Below are 16,620 nucleotides of genomic sequence, written 5' to 3' on the forward strand. Positions count from 1 at the left end.
TTCTGCACCTCAGTGCCTTCTTTCTGCAACCCTTGTGCCTCATTCTGCACCCCTCTTCCTTCTTTCTGCTACCTCTCTTCCCTCTTTCTGCACCACTCTTGCCTCTTTCTGTACCTCTGTTGCTTCCTTCCTTATGCACTTTTCATGCCTCTTTCAGCACCTCTTTTGCTTCTTTCAATACTTCTCTTCCTTCTATCTGCACTCCTCGTGTCTTTTTCTACACCCTTCGGTTCTTTTCCTGCATGTCTCTTGGTTCTGTCTGCACTGCTCTTGTCTCATTCTGCACTACTCTTGCCACCTTGTGTACCTCTGTAGTTTCTTGCTGCACTGTTCTTGCTTTTTTCTGCACCTCTCTTACAAACTTCTGCAACCCTCTTGCCTCTTTCTGCAACCCCCTTGCCTCCTTCTGCAACTCTGTTGGTTGATTCTGCACAGCTCTTGCTTCTTTCTGCACCTCTTTTGCCTCTTTCTGCAATACTCTTGCCTTCTTCTGCACTTCTGTTGCCTCTTTCTGGAGTTCTCTTACCTATTTCTGTACCTCTGTCCCTTCTTTCTGCACCTCTTTTGTTTCTTTCTGCACATCTCTTGCTTTTTCTGTACCCCTCATGCCTCTTTCTATACCCTTCTTTTTTCTTTTTGAATCCCTGCTGCCCCTTTCTGCACTTCTGTTTCTTCTTTTTGCACCTCTCTTGCCTCTTTCTGTGCCACTTGTGCTTCTCTCTGTACCCCTCTTCCCTTTTTCCACACAGCTCTTGCCTCTTTCTGCACCCCTGTTCCTACTTTTCACTCTCCCTTTGTTTCTTCCTGCACCTCTCTTGCTTCTTTCTGCATCCCTCTAGCCACTTTCTCCACCTGTGTTGCCTTTTTGCATCTCTGTTGCTTCTTTCAGCCCTTCTCTTGCTACTTTCTCCACCCCTCATCCCTCTTTCTGTATCTCCGTTGCTTGTTTCTACACTTCTCTTGCTTCTTTCTGCACCTCAGTGCCTTTTTCTGCAACCCTTGTGCCTCTTTCAGCACCCCTCTTCTTTCTTTCTGCTGCCCTCTTGCTTCTTTCTGTACCTATTTTCAATCTTTCTGTATCCTCTTGCCTCTTTCTCTACCCCACTTCCCCCTTTCTTCATTATTGTTGCTTCTTTAAGCACTTCTCTTGCTTTTTTCTGCACCTCTCTTGTGCCTTTCTATACCCCCCATGCCTCTTTCTGTAACAATTTTCCTCTTTCTGCACCCTTCTTCCTTATTTCTCCACTCCTCTTGCCTCTTTATGTACATCTGTTGCTTCTTTCTACACTTTTTTTGTTTCTTTATACACCTCTCTTGCTTCTTTCTACATCCCTCTTGTCTCTTTCTCCACCCCTCTTCCCCCTGTTTTATCTCTGCTGCTTCTTTCTGCACCTTTGTTGCTTCTTTCTGCACTTCTATCACCTCTTTCAGCATCCCTGGTGATTAATTATGCACTTACCATGCTTCTTTCTGCGCCTGTTTTGCTTCTTTCTGCAGCCCTGTTGACTCTTTCTGCACTCATCGTTCCTCTTTCTGTACCTATCTTGCTTCTTTCTACATCTCACTTGCTTCTTTCTGATCTTTTCTTGCTTCTTTCTACACCCCTGCTGTTTGTTTCAGCAATACTCTTGCCTGTTTTGGTACCTCTGTTGCCTCTTTATGCACCTCTCTTGCCTCTTTCTGCACCTCATTTGCTTCTTTTTGTACCCCTCTTTCCTCTTTGTGCATCTTTCTTGCCTTTTCTATACCTCACTTCCCTCTTTCTGCACCACTCTTGCCTCTTTCTGTACCTCTGTTGCTTTCTTCCTTCTGCACTTTTCTTGCCTCTTTCAGCACCTCTGTTGCTTCTTTCAATACTTCTCTTCCTTCTATCTGCACTCCTCGTGCCTCTTTCTACACCCTTCGGTTCTTTTCCTGCACGTCTCTTGGTTCTATCTGCACTGCTCTTGCCTCATTCTGCACCACTCTTGCCACCTTGTGTACCTCTGTAGTTCTTACTGCACCTTTCTTGCTTCTTTCTGCACCTCTCTTGCAAACTTCTGCAACCCTCTTGCCTCTTTTTGCAAACTCCTTGCCTCCTTCTGCAACTCTGTTGGTTGATTCTGCACAGCTCTTGCTTCTTTCTGAACCTCTTTTGCCTTTTTCTGCAATACTCTTGCCTCCTTCTGCACTTCTGTTGCCTCCTTCTCCACCAGTGTTGCTTCTTTTTTGTACTTCTCTTCTCTTTCTTCACCCCTCTTGCCTCCTTATGCACATTTATTGCTTCTTTTTGCATTTCTCTTGCTTCTTTCTTCATCTCTCTTGCATCTTTCTGCACCCCTCCTGCCGCTTACTCCAACCCTTACGCTTTTTTCAATTCTGTTGCTTCTTTTTGCACCTTTTGCTTCTTTCTGCACTTCTCTTGCTTCTTACTGCACCCTGTTGCTTCAATCTGCACTTCCCATGCTTTTTTCTGTCCCTTTCCTTCTTCTTTCTGCACCACTGTTGTCTATTTCTACACTCGGCTTCTCTCTTTCTGCACGTCTTTTGCCTCTTTCTGCACCCCTGTTGCTTCATTCTGCACTCCCCATGCTTCTTTCTGCCCCTCTCCTTTTCCTTTCTGTACCCCTGGTGTCTATTTCTACACTCAGCTTCCGTCTTTCTGCATGTCTTGCCTCTTTCTGCACCCCTGTTGCTTCATTCTGCTCTTCCCATGCTTCTTTATGCACCTGTCTTGCTTCTTTCTGCAGCCCTGTTGTCTATTTCTGCACTCGTCTTCCCTCTTTCTCTACCTCTCCTGCCTCTTCCTACATCTGACTTACCTCTTTTTGCACTTTACTTGCTTCTTTCTACACCTCTGTTGCCTATTTCAGCAATTCTCTTGCCTCTTTCTGTACTTCTCTTGCCTCTTTCTGCACCTCTCCTACTGCTTTATGTACTTTTCTTGCCTCTTTGCACCTCACTTGCTTCTTTCTGCACCACTCTTGCCTCTTTCTGCACCCATCTTCCCTCTTTGTGCAACACTCTTGCCTCTTTATACACTTCTCTTCCCTCTTTCTAGAGTTCTCTTACCTCTTTCTGTACCTCTGTCCCTTCTTTCTGCACCTCTTTTGTTTCTTTCTACACATCTCTTGCTTTTTTCTGTACCCCTCATGCCTCTTTCTTTACCCTTCTTTTTCCTTTTTGCATTCCTCCTGCCTCTTTCTGCACTTCTGTTTCTCCTTTTTGTACCTCTCTTGCCTCTTTCTGCACCACTTGTGCTTCTCTCTGTACCCCTCTTCCCTTTTTCCACACCGCTCTTGCCTCTTTCTGCACCCCTGTTCCTACTTTTCACTCTTCCTTTAATTCTTCCTGCACCTCTCTTGCTTCTTTCTGCATCCCTATAGCCGCTTTCTCCACCTGTGTTCCCTTTTTGCATCTATGTTGCTTCTTTCTGCACTTCTCTTGCCTCTTTCTTCACCCTCATCCCTCTTTCTGTACCTCTGTTGCTTGTTTCTACACTGCTCTTGCTTCTTTCTGCACCTCAGTGCCTTCTTTCTGCAACCCTTGTGCCTCTTTCAGCACCCCTCTTTTCTTTCTGCTGCCCTCTTGCCTCTTTCTGTACCTCTTTCATTCTTTCTGTATCCTCTTGCCTCTTTCTCTACCCCACTTCCCCCTTTCTGCATTTCTGTTGCTTCTTTAAGCACTTCTCTTGCTTTTTTCTGCACCTCTCTTGTGTCTGTCTATACCCCTCATGCCTCTTTCTGTACCCCTATTCCCTCTTTCTGCACCCCTCTTCCTTCTTTCTCCACTCCTCCTGCCTCTTTCTGCACCTCTGTAGCATCTTTCTGCACTTCTTTTGTTTCTTTCTGCACCTCTCTTGCTTCTTTCTACATCCCTCGCGTCTCTTTTTCTACCCCTCTTCCCCCTGTTTTATCTCTGATACTTCCTTCTGCACCTTTGTTGCTTCTTTCTGCACTTCTCTTGCCTCTTTCAGCATCCCTTGTGCTTAATTTTGCACTTACCATGCTTCTTTCTGCACCTGTTTTGCTTCTTTCTGCAGCCCTGTTGTCTCTTTCTGCACTCATCTTCCCTCTTTCTGTACCTATCTTGCATCTTTCTACATTTCACTTGCTTCTTTCTGATCTTTTCTTGCTTCTTTCTACACCCCTGCTGTTTGTTTCAGCAATACTCTTGCCTGTTTTGGTACCTCTTTTGCCTCTTTCTGCACCTCTCTTGCCTCTTTCTGCACCTCATTTGCTTCTTTTTGTACCCCTCTTTCCTCTTTGTGCATCTTTCTTGCCTTTTCTATACCTCACTTCCCTCTTTTTGCACCACTCTTGCCTCTTTCTGTACCTCAGTTGCTTTCTTCCGTCTGCACTTTTCTTGCCTCTTTCAGCACCTCTGTTGCTTCTTTCAATACTTCTCTTCCTTCTATCTGCACTCCTCGTGCCTCTTTCTACACCCTTCGGTTCTTTTCCTGCACGTCTCTTGGCTCTATCTGCACTGCTCTTGCCTCATTCTGCACCACTCTTGCCACCTTATGTACCTCTGTAGTTTCTTACTGCACCTTTCTTGCTTCTTTCTGCACCTCTCTTGCAAACTTCTGCAACCCTCTTGCCTCTTTTTGCAAACTCCTTGCCTCCTTCTGCAACTCTGTTGGTTGATTCTGCACAGCTCTTGCTTCTTTCTGAACCTCTTTTGCCTTTTTCTGCAATACTCTTGCCTCCTTCTGCACTTCTGTTGCCTCCTTCTCCACCAGTGTTGCTTCTTTTTTGTACTTCTCTTTCTCTTTCTTCACCCCTCTTGCCTCCTTATGCACATGTGTTGCTTCTTTTTGCATTTCTCTTGCTTCTTTCTTCATCTCTCTTGCTTCTTTCTGCATTTCTTTTGCTTCTTTCTTCACTTCTTTTGCTTTTTTCTGCACCACTCTTACCTCTTTCTGTACCCCTTTTGTTTCTTTCTGGACATCTCCTGCCTCTATCTGCACCTTTCTTGCCTTTTTCTGCAGTTCTATTTCCTCTCTCTGCACCTCCTTTGCTTATTTCTGTACTTTTCTTGCCTCTTTCTGTACCCTTTCTGCCTCTTTCTGCAACTCTGTTGGTTCTTTGTGCACTGCTTTTGGTTATGTTTGCACCTCTGTTGCAAATTTCTGCATCTCATTTGCCTCTTTCTGCACCCCTTTTGCCTGTTCCTGCATTTTTCTTGCTTCTTTCTGTACTCTTCTTACCTTTTTCTGCACATCTTTTGCCTCTTTATGTACCTCTCTTCCCTCATTCTGCAAGTCTCATGGTTCTTCCTGCCTTGCTCCTGTCTCTTTCTGCATCCCTCTTGCCTCTTTGAGTACCGCTTTTGCTTCTTTCTGCACTTCTCTCTCCTCTTTATGCAACCCTCTTGCCTCTTTCTGCACCTCTACTGCTTGTTTCTGCACTTCTATTGACTCTTTCTGCACCTCTCTTGCTTCTTTCTCCACACCTGTTGTCTTTTTTTGCACTGCTGTTGTCTCTTTCTGTACTTGTCCTTCCTCTTTTTGCACCTCTCCTGCTACTTTATGCTGTTCTCTTGCTTCTTATATATCTCTCTTGCCTCTTTCTGCACCTCTCTTGCTTCTTTCCACACATCTGCTGCTTCTTTCAGCAGTTCTCTTGGGTCGTTTTGAGCTTCTTTTGCTTGTTTATGTACCTCTCTTGCGTCTTTCTGCACCTCTGTTGCCTCTTTCTACACCTCACTTGCTTCTTTCTGCCCCCTCTTGCCTTTTTCTGCACTCCTTTTTTCTCTTTCTGCACCTCTCTTGCCTCTTTCTGTGCTCCTGTTCTCCCTTTCTGTACCTTTCCTACCTGTTTCTGTACCTCTCTTGCCTCTCTCTGTACCTCTGTTGGTTCTTTCTGTACTTCTCTTTCTTTTTCTGCACCGTTCACACCTCAGTTGTTTCTTTCTGCACTTCTCTTCCTTCTGTCTGTACCCCTCCTGCCTCTTTCTGTACTACTCTTGCCTCTTTGTGTACCTATCCTACCTCTATCTGCACCCATTTTGCCTCTTTCAGCACCTCTTTTGGTTCTTTCTGCACTGCTCTTGCTGCTTTTAGCACCTCACTTGCCTGTTTCTGCACTTCTTCTGCAAATTTCTATACCTCTGTTGCTTCTTTCAGCAATTCTCTGGCCTGTTTCTGAACCTCTGTTAGTTCTTTATGCGCTTCTTTTGTTCTTTCTGCACCATTCACACTTTTCAGCACCTCTGTTGCTTCTTTCTGCACTTCTCTTCCTTTTTTTACGCACCCCTCCTGCCTCTTTCTGTACCTCTGTTGCCTCTTTGTGCACCTCTTGTACCCTTTTCTGCACCCCTCTTGCTTCTTTTTGCAACTCTAGTGTTTCTTTGTGCACTGCCCTTGCTTTTTTTGCATCTGACTTGTCTCTTTCTGCACTTCTCTTGCTTGTTTCTACACTTCTGTTGCTTCTTTCAGTAATTCTCTTGCCTTTTTCTGTACTTCTCTCCCTTCTTTCAGCACCCCTCCTGCCTCTTTCTGTACCTCTCTTGCCTCTTTGTGCACCACTGTTTGTTTATTTTGCTCTGCTCGTGCTTCTTTCTGCACCCATCTTGCCTCTTTCTGGACCCCTCGTTTCTCTTTTGACACCTCTCTTGTCTCTCTCTGCACCCCTGCTCCCTCTTTCTGTACCATTTGTGCCTCTTTTTGCACCTCTCTTACCTCTTTCTGTACCTCTGTTGATTTTTTCTGCTCTTCTCTTGCTCTTTTTTCACCCTTTGCACCTCTTTTAGCACCTCTGTTGCTTCTTTCTGGACTTCTCTACATTCTTTCTGCACCCCTCCTGTCTCTTCAGTACTTCTCTTGACTCTTTGGATACCTCTCCCAATCTTTCTGAAGACCTCTTGACTCTTTTTGCACCTCTTTTGGTTCTTTCTGCACTGCTCTTGCCTCTTTCAGCACCTCTGTTGCTTCTTTCTGCACTTTTCATGCCTCTTTCTGCACCTATGACTAGTAGTTTTAATCCCCCGACCCTATTATATACTAGGGCCTTACAGGGGAGGTCATTCCAATCTCAGGGTTACCCCAGCACATAGTGTAGCCTAGTGTATGTAGTTGTTTTCACTGTATTCTAAGTGTCTTTCAGCATAGCACTGGCTCCGGCCCTGGTTAGTCAGAGTCAGTTACCACCAGTACCAGTCATCAAAAGGTTGGGGGCACAGGATGACTTTGAAACAAGGCCTCTTTCTGCACCTCTTTTGGTTCTTTCTACATATCTGTTGCTTCTTTCTGCACTTTTATTTGTCTTTCTGGACTTCTGTTGCTGCTTTCTGCATTTCTCTTGCTTTTTTCGGTGCCCTTCTTCCTCTTTCTGCACATGTCCTACCTCTGTAGCAAAAACCACAGGTTTCAGGAACATTATAGTTAGAAATTAGCATTTAAAAAACCTTTGAAATTCAGTGAAAAAAACACAGGTTTCAGGGACGGTATAGTTAGTTGGACATTTCACTCGTACAAAACCAGAGAAATGTGTCCATTATAGTTAGTTGAGCTAACTATAACTCGTGCCCCCACTATGCACTGCTAATCACGTCACATATTACATCATTCATGACACGGTCAGTGACATCACTGATGACATCACTGATGACATCTCAAATGACATCACAGCCTGTTTATCGAATTACCAGGGACCCACATTAATTATTATAGCATGCGCCACCTCACCTTAAAATATATTTTGGTTCCACTAGTGTCACATATATCTCAGGAAGGGTATTTGGCCTCATGTTTTCTCCCACCTGAAGAGGGAATTTTCAAATCTCCCGCCAAACAGGAGCAAACACGTCTGCTCCCAGCAGGAAGGAGCTTTAAAAAACTGGAGCAGACTTGTGTTCTGAGCAACAGATTGCTCCTGCCCAGAGGGAGCAACATAAATAGCTGCTCCTTGTGAGCCAGAGGAATGCGAGCTCCCGCAGAAAGCGGGGAGTCAGCTGAGGCTGCAGGGGCATAGGGCTTCACCATGGCCCCCAATATGTTGTTTGTGGGTTCCCCAGGTGGGCAGTGGGGTACCCACTTATATTAAAAGCAAACCCCAGGGGATGGTGTCCCCGGGGCCATGATAGGCTCGGTGAGGGGGAAGCCATCCCCACGAGAATAAAAACAGCCCTGGAGGATTTGGTCCCCAAGGTCTAATGAGGCTTAGGGAGGGGGCCACAACGTCTCCCTTCCCTCTAAATAAAATATAGCCATGGAGGATATGGTCCCAGGGCCTAATCTGGCACAATGAGGGGGGTCACACTGCTTTTTTATCCTTTTTTTAAAAATTTCAGTACCAGGAGACAGGTTCCCTGGGGCCTAATTAGACTCAGGGATGAAGGCCGTGGGTCTCCTCTCTTTATTATTTACTCTGCTCTGAGGGAGAGAGGCAAAGTGGCCTCCGTTTCCTTTTGAAAAACAGATGGCCCTGGGTATGGGTTCCACAGGGCCAAAAAAGTCTTGGGGAGGTGGGCTACTTCATTCCCCTCTTTAAGAAATGGATAACTCTAGGGCATGGGGTCCACATAGCCAAAGAATGCTCAGGGAAGTAGGTTGCATGGTACCTATCCTCTTTTAAAAAGAGGATGGGGTCCCAGGTTCCTCATAAGGCTTGGGGAGTTGGGCTGTGTTGCATCCTTCTCTTTTTTTAAATTATATTTGGCACTGGAGGATGTGGTCCTCAGGGCCTTTTAGGGCTTGGGGAGGGGAGCGACACCCTCTTGTCCCCTTAGATTTTAGCTTTAGGTGGGATCCCCAGGGCCCAAGAAGGCTTCTGGAGGGCACTGCACAACATCTTCCTTTTTTACATTATGTCTGCCCTTGACGGATTGGGTCCCTGAGGCCTATTGTGTCTTGGGGATGGAGGCCAGAGGGCCCCTCCCTTTTTATTAAAACTGTCCCTAGGGATGCGGTCCTGGAGAACTGCAGCCTTAAGGCCCGGCGGCGCAGGGTACGCCTAAAATCCCCGGGATTCACCTTCCTTGTCAACACACAGAGACACGGACTCTTCGTCTGGCGTAGAAGATAGTATTTATTAGCTGCAGCTAGTACAGTGGTCTTAGAAGTCGTCAGTACAACGAGGTTCAAAAGAGACTGCCACTTAACTCCGTGGCGCACAGGTTTATAAACGATACAATACAATGCAAAACTGCAATCACACAAAGAGCATGAGCTATAGGCAAACGTTATAGACAATGTTTTAATACTAAGGCAACTCAAATTCCCGGTTACGTTTGTCACTCGACCCCTTAAGTAAATTACAAATGAATCCACACAATTCAATTTACAAGCAGAGAAAACACAGCTGTGTGTTGTAGAAGTACAGTCGTGAAACAGGAGAATGCATGAGACATGTAGCGAAGGACAGCAGATAAGATAACTTAAAGGAAACAATGGTGTGAACCAACATGTAGTCCGGACGGGGATTAATTAGCTCAGACAGGAATTAGTGTACTCGGCCAGACCCTGACACTCGATAGTAAACATAAGCAGAGAAGCCACCTGACACGCAAAGGCAGAAACGACAAAAAAATTGCGTTCGCCGAGTTGCCTGAGTGAGGGCAACACAAAATGGCGGCGATCCCAAAATGGAGGTTGAGCACAAACAAATTCGTAATTTTCAGAACCTCAGACCCTCCTTTTGCCAAATCTGAGTCGGAATCAACACTGATGTTCATAAGATCTTCAAGCTGTTGCTGCACCATCATTCTAATATTCTCTGTCTTCTGAGTAGCAGATTGTGGAACAGATAAAGTAGTCAACTGGCCACAAACTGCAGGACCACATTGAACTCATAAGCAACAGGAGAATATGATGGCCAAGATTGCTCCAAGGAACGTTAAGATCTTCCATCCCCAAGCTGACAATATTCCCCAAAACCATCCCATAAAAGACCAATCTCCTTCGTCTTCATGAATCGACTCGGAGACCGTGTGCAATTTGGAAATGGCTTGGTATACTGCCGGAGCTTCGTCTGGCATATAAATGCAGCGACTAGATCCGATCAATCTACAGACACCTCCTCGGTCTGCTAAGATCTCATCTAATGCAATTCGATTTTGCAACATCATGAGACGGTCAGCCTGAAGCTCTGCTGTAATGTTACCTATCACACTTGCAGTAACATCAATAGTGGTCTCAACCACTCGAACCAGTTGCCTGATGTGTCTGCTGTTAATCATCGGGCCCCAAAAGGGAAGGAATCCTTTAAGGAAATCTCCTCCCTCTTGTTCTGCCGTGTCTTTGGCATCAATTACACCTCTGCTATGCCTAACTCTGTGATGGTCTGACGGAGCCGTATATGTAGGGGGAAGGAGGAAAGCTATGTAACAAGTTCCAGAAAAGTTGGAAGTGAGCCAAGTATAAGCTCGGTCATTGCAGACAAAATATGTTCCTTGAGACGGGACCAACGGAGGAAAATCAAGGGACGAAAATATGTATATGTATGAACATTTCTGCTGGATGTCAGCTTTATTGCTATTGACTTGGAGACAAAAATTACCTTGATGGGGTACAGTCCATACTGGGGAAGACTCACCCTTCTTAGTTTTGTCACCAAGAATAGAGACCTAGTGAGTAACATTCCATCCATCATAAGCTCTCTTCTCATCTAATGGAATCTTATTCTTCTCTATAATCTTAGCCATTACCACTATACCTTTAATCAGAGAGCTGTGACTGAAATCTAATCCATTCCCGGAAGTTCTTACAGGGCTTCTAAGTCTGCTGTGGTATGCGGCTGAAAACATTGTCAGATAAGCCCAAGCTGAACTTTCGTATGAGAAGGGAAGAACCAGATATGGCATTCCCTTTTGCGCATTATGTGGCATAAGTCTGCACACCCAACAGTCAGTCATATTAATAGCCAACTGATGTTGGTGTAACAACTGAATGAACGTATTATTCATATATTCGGCTCTCCTTATCTGCTCATGAGGGGGTAGAGTATGCATTTTGTGTGAAAAGACAGAAAGACGAGAAGGCAAAGAAGTTGTTGAATTAGCAACATTTCTTGATTGAAAAACATGTACGATCCAACCTGTGCAGGCTAATAAAATACACAAAAACATAAAAACACACAAAGTTATGCCAAATCGACTACGCAATAATTTACAATACTTTGATCTCATTTCCTGCTTCCTATTTTCCCTACCCATGGTTGTTGCGTCATCCATCTTTATCTAAAAAAAATGTCGCTCACGGCAATCTTCCTTAATCACTCAGCTACTCACTTCTGTATGTCCTGAGGCTAAGAGAACAAAAATCAGGTTACAGTCTGAGTCTCCTACCGTGACCCTGCGACGGAGACAGATGGCACATCTAATACTAAAAAAGGAAGCAAAAAGGGACCCAAAAGAAATGTCTTTAGGTAAAAAGGTGTTCAAAGAAGTTCAGTTTTCTTTATTAGCTCTTGGTCTTAATTTGTAACGTGTTTTGCTCTGCACGGTCTGATCCGTGAATAAGGCTTCTGGATTGGTAGTGTCTATTCGAAGATGCACAGGCACAGCGGCTTGAAGAATATCATCATCTGCTTTTTCAGACTGAGTCCCATAAATTTTAGCATCACTGAAAGGAACGAAGCAAGGAACTGCTGCAGTGGCCGATTCTCTTACACCACTATGAATCCACTGGTCAAAGGGTAACGCCAATGGCACCTTTTTACAGTGCACGCCGTGAATCCAGTTACGCTTGCCAACCACTTTCATGGCCGTGCGAGTAACGAGCAAAACTTGCGTAGGCGCAGACCAGCGAGGCTCCAGATTCTTAGTCCGTTGAAAGTTCTTCCCACAGACCCAGTCGCCGGGTAGGATGGTGTGACCTGGGTCTGTGGAGGCCTCCGGCAAAACACTTTGCACCTGTTGGCAAATAACACTTAATTTAGTAGTCAAATCATGAAAATAGTCAATTAACAAAGGATATGGTATGTCGGAATATCTTTTGGGACGGGGGATGCCCCAAACATTAGCTGGGCGTCCAAATACCACTTCATATGGGCTAAGTCCCATGTGAGAGTGCACAGTAGTTCTGGTTGACAAAAGAGCTAGGGGCAAAGCATCAGGCCAAGCAAGACCCGTACTGGCTTGAATCTTGGCCAGTTTAAGCTTGAGTGTACCATTGTAACACTCAACCAAACCTGCTGACTGTGGATGGTTTGTTGCATGAAATTTCTGTCTAATACCAAGACCAGAACATACTTTCTACATAATCTGGCCCACAAATTCACTTCCATTGTCACTCCAGACAATGCGCGGCAAACCAAATCTAGGGAAAAACTCCTTAATCAATACTTTAGCAGTCGACAGAGCAGTGTTATCCTTCAAGGGGTAGGCCTCTATCGAGCGGGAAAAGGCACATACCACCAACAGAACATACTTGAGGTTGTTGCAGCGATCCATATGAATGTAATCAATCTGCAACACCTCAAAAGGATATGACGGGGAGCAAAATGACCTGCCGGAGTTGGGGTACCCTTTCCTGGGTTATGCATTAGACAAACAATACAATGCTTAACCACGTTTTCTGCACATTTCGGAATTCCTTCATTCTGCCATACCGGGGCCAAGAGCTTACATATGCCTTTTGCACTAATGTGAGCTGGACCATGAGCCATAGTCACAACCGGTAACACATAAGCGTCCGGTAACAACCATCGCTGATGTTCCGACAACTCTGTCCAACAGCCCATTGAATCTAACATTCCCGTACTTTCTTTCCACGTACTCAATTCCTTCTCAGTAGCCTCTCCCTGACTCTCAACCGTGTCTTCACACATTCCAATTTCCCTAACCCAATTTGCAGGACCTGCCACATACATTCGGCTAGTGGTGTTTCTGGCTGTTGTTTTCGCTACCTTATCTGCAAACGCATTTCCACGACCCACATCATCTGTAAATTTCTTATGTGCACTGCACTTTATGATCGCTATTTGTGTAGGTAAGGTAAGTGACTCAAGAAGATCAGTCACTAACTGACCATGCTGAATCTTCGTCCCATTGGAGGTAAAGAATCCTCTTTCCCTCCACAACTTACCAAAACTATGTGCAACACCGAAGGCGTACTGACTATCTGTGTACACATTCACTCTCTTTCCCTTCGACAACACACACGCTCTAGTCAAGGCTATCAGTTCAGCTGCTTGGGCTGAATTATGTCCAATACGTGCCGTTTCGACAATTGTACATGAGGTGGTGACAGCATAGGCAGAAGTAGTTTCTCGATTTGGAAGCTTAAAACAAGAACCGTCCACCCAAAGGGTCCCGTCCGGGTCCTTGAGCGGAGTATCCTTTAGATCAATCCTACCCTTCATTTCTTCTTCTGTTCGGAGAAAACAATCATGCTTTTCCTGATCATCTTTCTCATCTGGGAGCGGCAACAGTGTAGCTGGATTTAACGTGTTACATCTTTTGATATGTACATGGCTCGCTAACAGTGTCAGCTCATAACCGGACAAACGAGCACTCGTGAGATGCTGCGTCTTAGTTCTGTTCAGCAAGGTATCCACTGCATGTGGAACCATAACAATGAGTGTGTTATCCAACACTAATCCGGCAGACTGTCTAATAGAGATTGCAGCAGCTGCTGTAGCTCTGAGACAACTGGGCAAAGCTTTAGCTACTGGGTCTAATGTAGTGGAGAAATAGGCACATGGCCTTTGCTTATCTCCGAATTGCTGTGTCAAAACTGACAACGCGCAACCTTCTCTCTCGTGAACGTACAATGTAAAGGACTTACTATAATCTGGGGTACCCAACACCGGAGCAGAACACAGGGCAGTATGTAAATCAACAAAACTTTTCTGACATTCATCCGTCCAAGGGAGCGGATGGGGCGTGTCTTTCAACGTTAGTGCCACCAGTGGTTTCGCCAAAAGTGAAAAATTGGGAATCCATTGTCTACAGTAGGAAGTGATACCTAAAAAGGCACGCACTTCTCTATGTGTGGTAGGTAAAGACATCTGTGAAATAGCATGAATACGTTCTGGGGTCAATCGCCTTCCCTCCTTCGACAAGAGATGACCTAAATAGGTCACTTCTTGGCGGGCATATTGCAGCTTAGAGGGTGACACCTTATGATTTAAAACAGACAAATGATGCAACAACGCAACAATCACACTCTTGCACACATCTTCTGTATCAGCAGCCACCAGTAAATCATCCACATACTGAATAAGCGTAGCACCTGGAGGCAAAGAAAAAGCATCAAGTTGAGACTTAAGAGCTTTACTATAAATAGAGAGACTTTTACCATAGCCTTGAGGAGCTCTCTTAAAGCGGAAACTTCGGCCACCCAAAGAGAAACCAAAGATATCCCTACTTTCTTCAGCAATAGGAATGCTAAAGAAAGCATTTGTCAGATCAATCACAGAAAACCAAACTGTCGAAGCAGGAATCATTGTTAACAAAGCTGTAGTGTTCGGAACAACAGGGAACTGTGGCACCACTATTTTATTTACTTCTCTCAGGTCAATAACAAATCGGTAGACAGGAGGCTGTGAAGGATCCGTTCTCTTAAGGATCGGAAGAACAGGACTGTTTCAAACATTGCCTCTCGTTTCTTCGACCACGCCTTTCTGAAGAAAATCATCAACAATAGCCAATAGTGCTCTTTCTCCATCACTAGAAATACGATATTGGGGAATGCGTGGCATTCTAACATTATCTTTAACTGTGACAACGTATGGTGGGATTGCAAGACGACCCACGTCATTTGGGCCCGTGGCCCAAAGGCTTTCCGGGAGAGAAAGCAACTCAGGTGGAAACTGGTCTCGGGACAAACACATAGAAGACATCAATTTTTTTCCCAACGTAAGATGTACACCAGAAGGGGAACAATACAATGTTGCATGCAGTCTTTTCAACAAATCCAGACCTAGCAAATTCTCACCACAACCAGTTGTCAGGATAAGTGAAGCTTCCAAATCATGAGGACCAATTGAGACAGGCAAGGGGCAAGAAATCGTATTACGGACTGGGGCACCAGAAATCCCACAGAGGTATTCATTAAGCCAGACAAAGGTGCCCCAGAGAGTTTAGAATACATGATAGAACTTCTCATCGCACCAGTATCCAAAAGAAACTGTTCTGAAACACCCATAGTATTGACAGTGACATACAGCCCATTTTGATCTACTGGAATCGACACAACTCCCTTACTTTGTCCATGGCTGTCCTATTCGATCTGAAAATCGTCAGCCCTATCTTCAACATGATAATCATCATTGTAATATTGTGTGGACGGAACTGCCTGTTGGTCAAAGTAATTCGAAGTAGATGGAGGAAAAGAATGCTGCTCCTGAGAGGACGCACCTCGTCCTCTACCTCTGGATCCTGTCTGAAAATGATCACGACCTCAGGGAGCAGACATCCCATTATTACGCTGTAATAAAACCGGGCAACTATTCATGAAATGTCCTTTTTCCCTACAATATGCACATTGGTTAGGACCTAACGGAGGTTGCGTCGTATAATATTCGGGCTTCTGCAACAATCTCTGAAACTGTGGAGGCTGCTGAAACTTGGAAGATTGCTGATGCTGATTTGAGCGAGGCGGATACGCCTGCTGTAAAAGAACCTTTGTTTTTAAATCTCTGTTTTTCTTCTCTTGTTTCTCCTTCTCCTCCTTATCTCTATTCTCATAATACTGTGCAGTAGCCAATATTTTATCAGGGGAAGAGACAGCCCATGTGCTTTCAGAACTCTTTAATTTATTCGATAACTCGGGAAGCAAATTGTATACAAACTTGTCCACAAACAATTGCTGACCACCTTCTACACTCAAATCCTGACCACTGTGGTCAATAAACGTCTCTTCAAAGCTAGTGAAGAAATCCGAGACACTTTCATCTTTCTTTTGCTTGCATGCGGCCAGCTTATCCCTATTTACTCGCACCGCAGGCATCATTGTCTTCATCAATTCAATTATTCTACCTGGAAGAGCCGTAATCAAATCCTCGGGTTTCGCACCACCCACCTGATTCGCATCCGCAGCTCTAATAACAGCCCAATCACCACCTAATTCAGCCACATGATTTTCCTTACGAATCCGTGCCCATATGCCTTGCGGAACATCATTTCCAAATAGCTTATCAATGTCGGCCAAATTCATAATACAAGCGTCAACTGTTTGGGACAATTCTTTGTAATATCCAGCAGGGTCTGGAAGAGTGTTCTTAAGTGCCAACACTTCAGACCTTTTCCAGGGTTCGTGGACCCATATACGCTGGAAATGAGCAGGGACTTGAGGTGGACCAATCACCTCTTCTCTCCATACGGGAGGAACTTCACGCATCGGATAATTCTTACTACCTTGTTTATTGCCGGGATTAGTCTCGGAAAAGGACAGGGACAAAAACATTGTACGAAACGCAATGAGTCTATTCACTGCCTCTTCAACTCGGTGTCCTACAATAAAACCTTTATCAAAATCAGCTTGTAATTTCAGCAATTCAGAAGGAACTGTATCTGACTCCGTATCTTCCCAACCTCTAATAAGGGTTTGACACATAACGTTGAAAACATGTCTCTGCGTTGGCTCTGGCCATTGATAGAAGCAGCTCATGATATCTTCAGTGCTATATTCTAATCCATGCTCAACCCATTTATGAGCGAGCGAACCCAAAACTACTTTCTTGTCCGTAAGAGGAA

The sequence above is a fragment of the Lissotriton vulgaris genome, chromosome 6 (assembly GCF_964263255.1).
Source record: "Lissotriton vulgaris chromosome 6, aLisVul1.2, whole genome shotgun sequence".
NCBI classification, from domain to species: Eukaryota; Metazoa; Chordata; class Amphibia; order Caudata; family Salamandridae; genus Lissotriton; species Lissotriton vulgaris.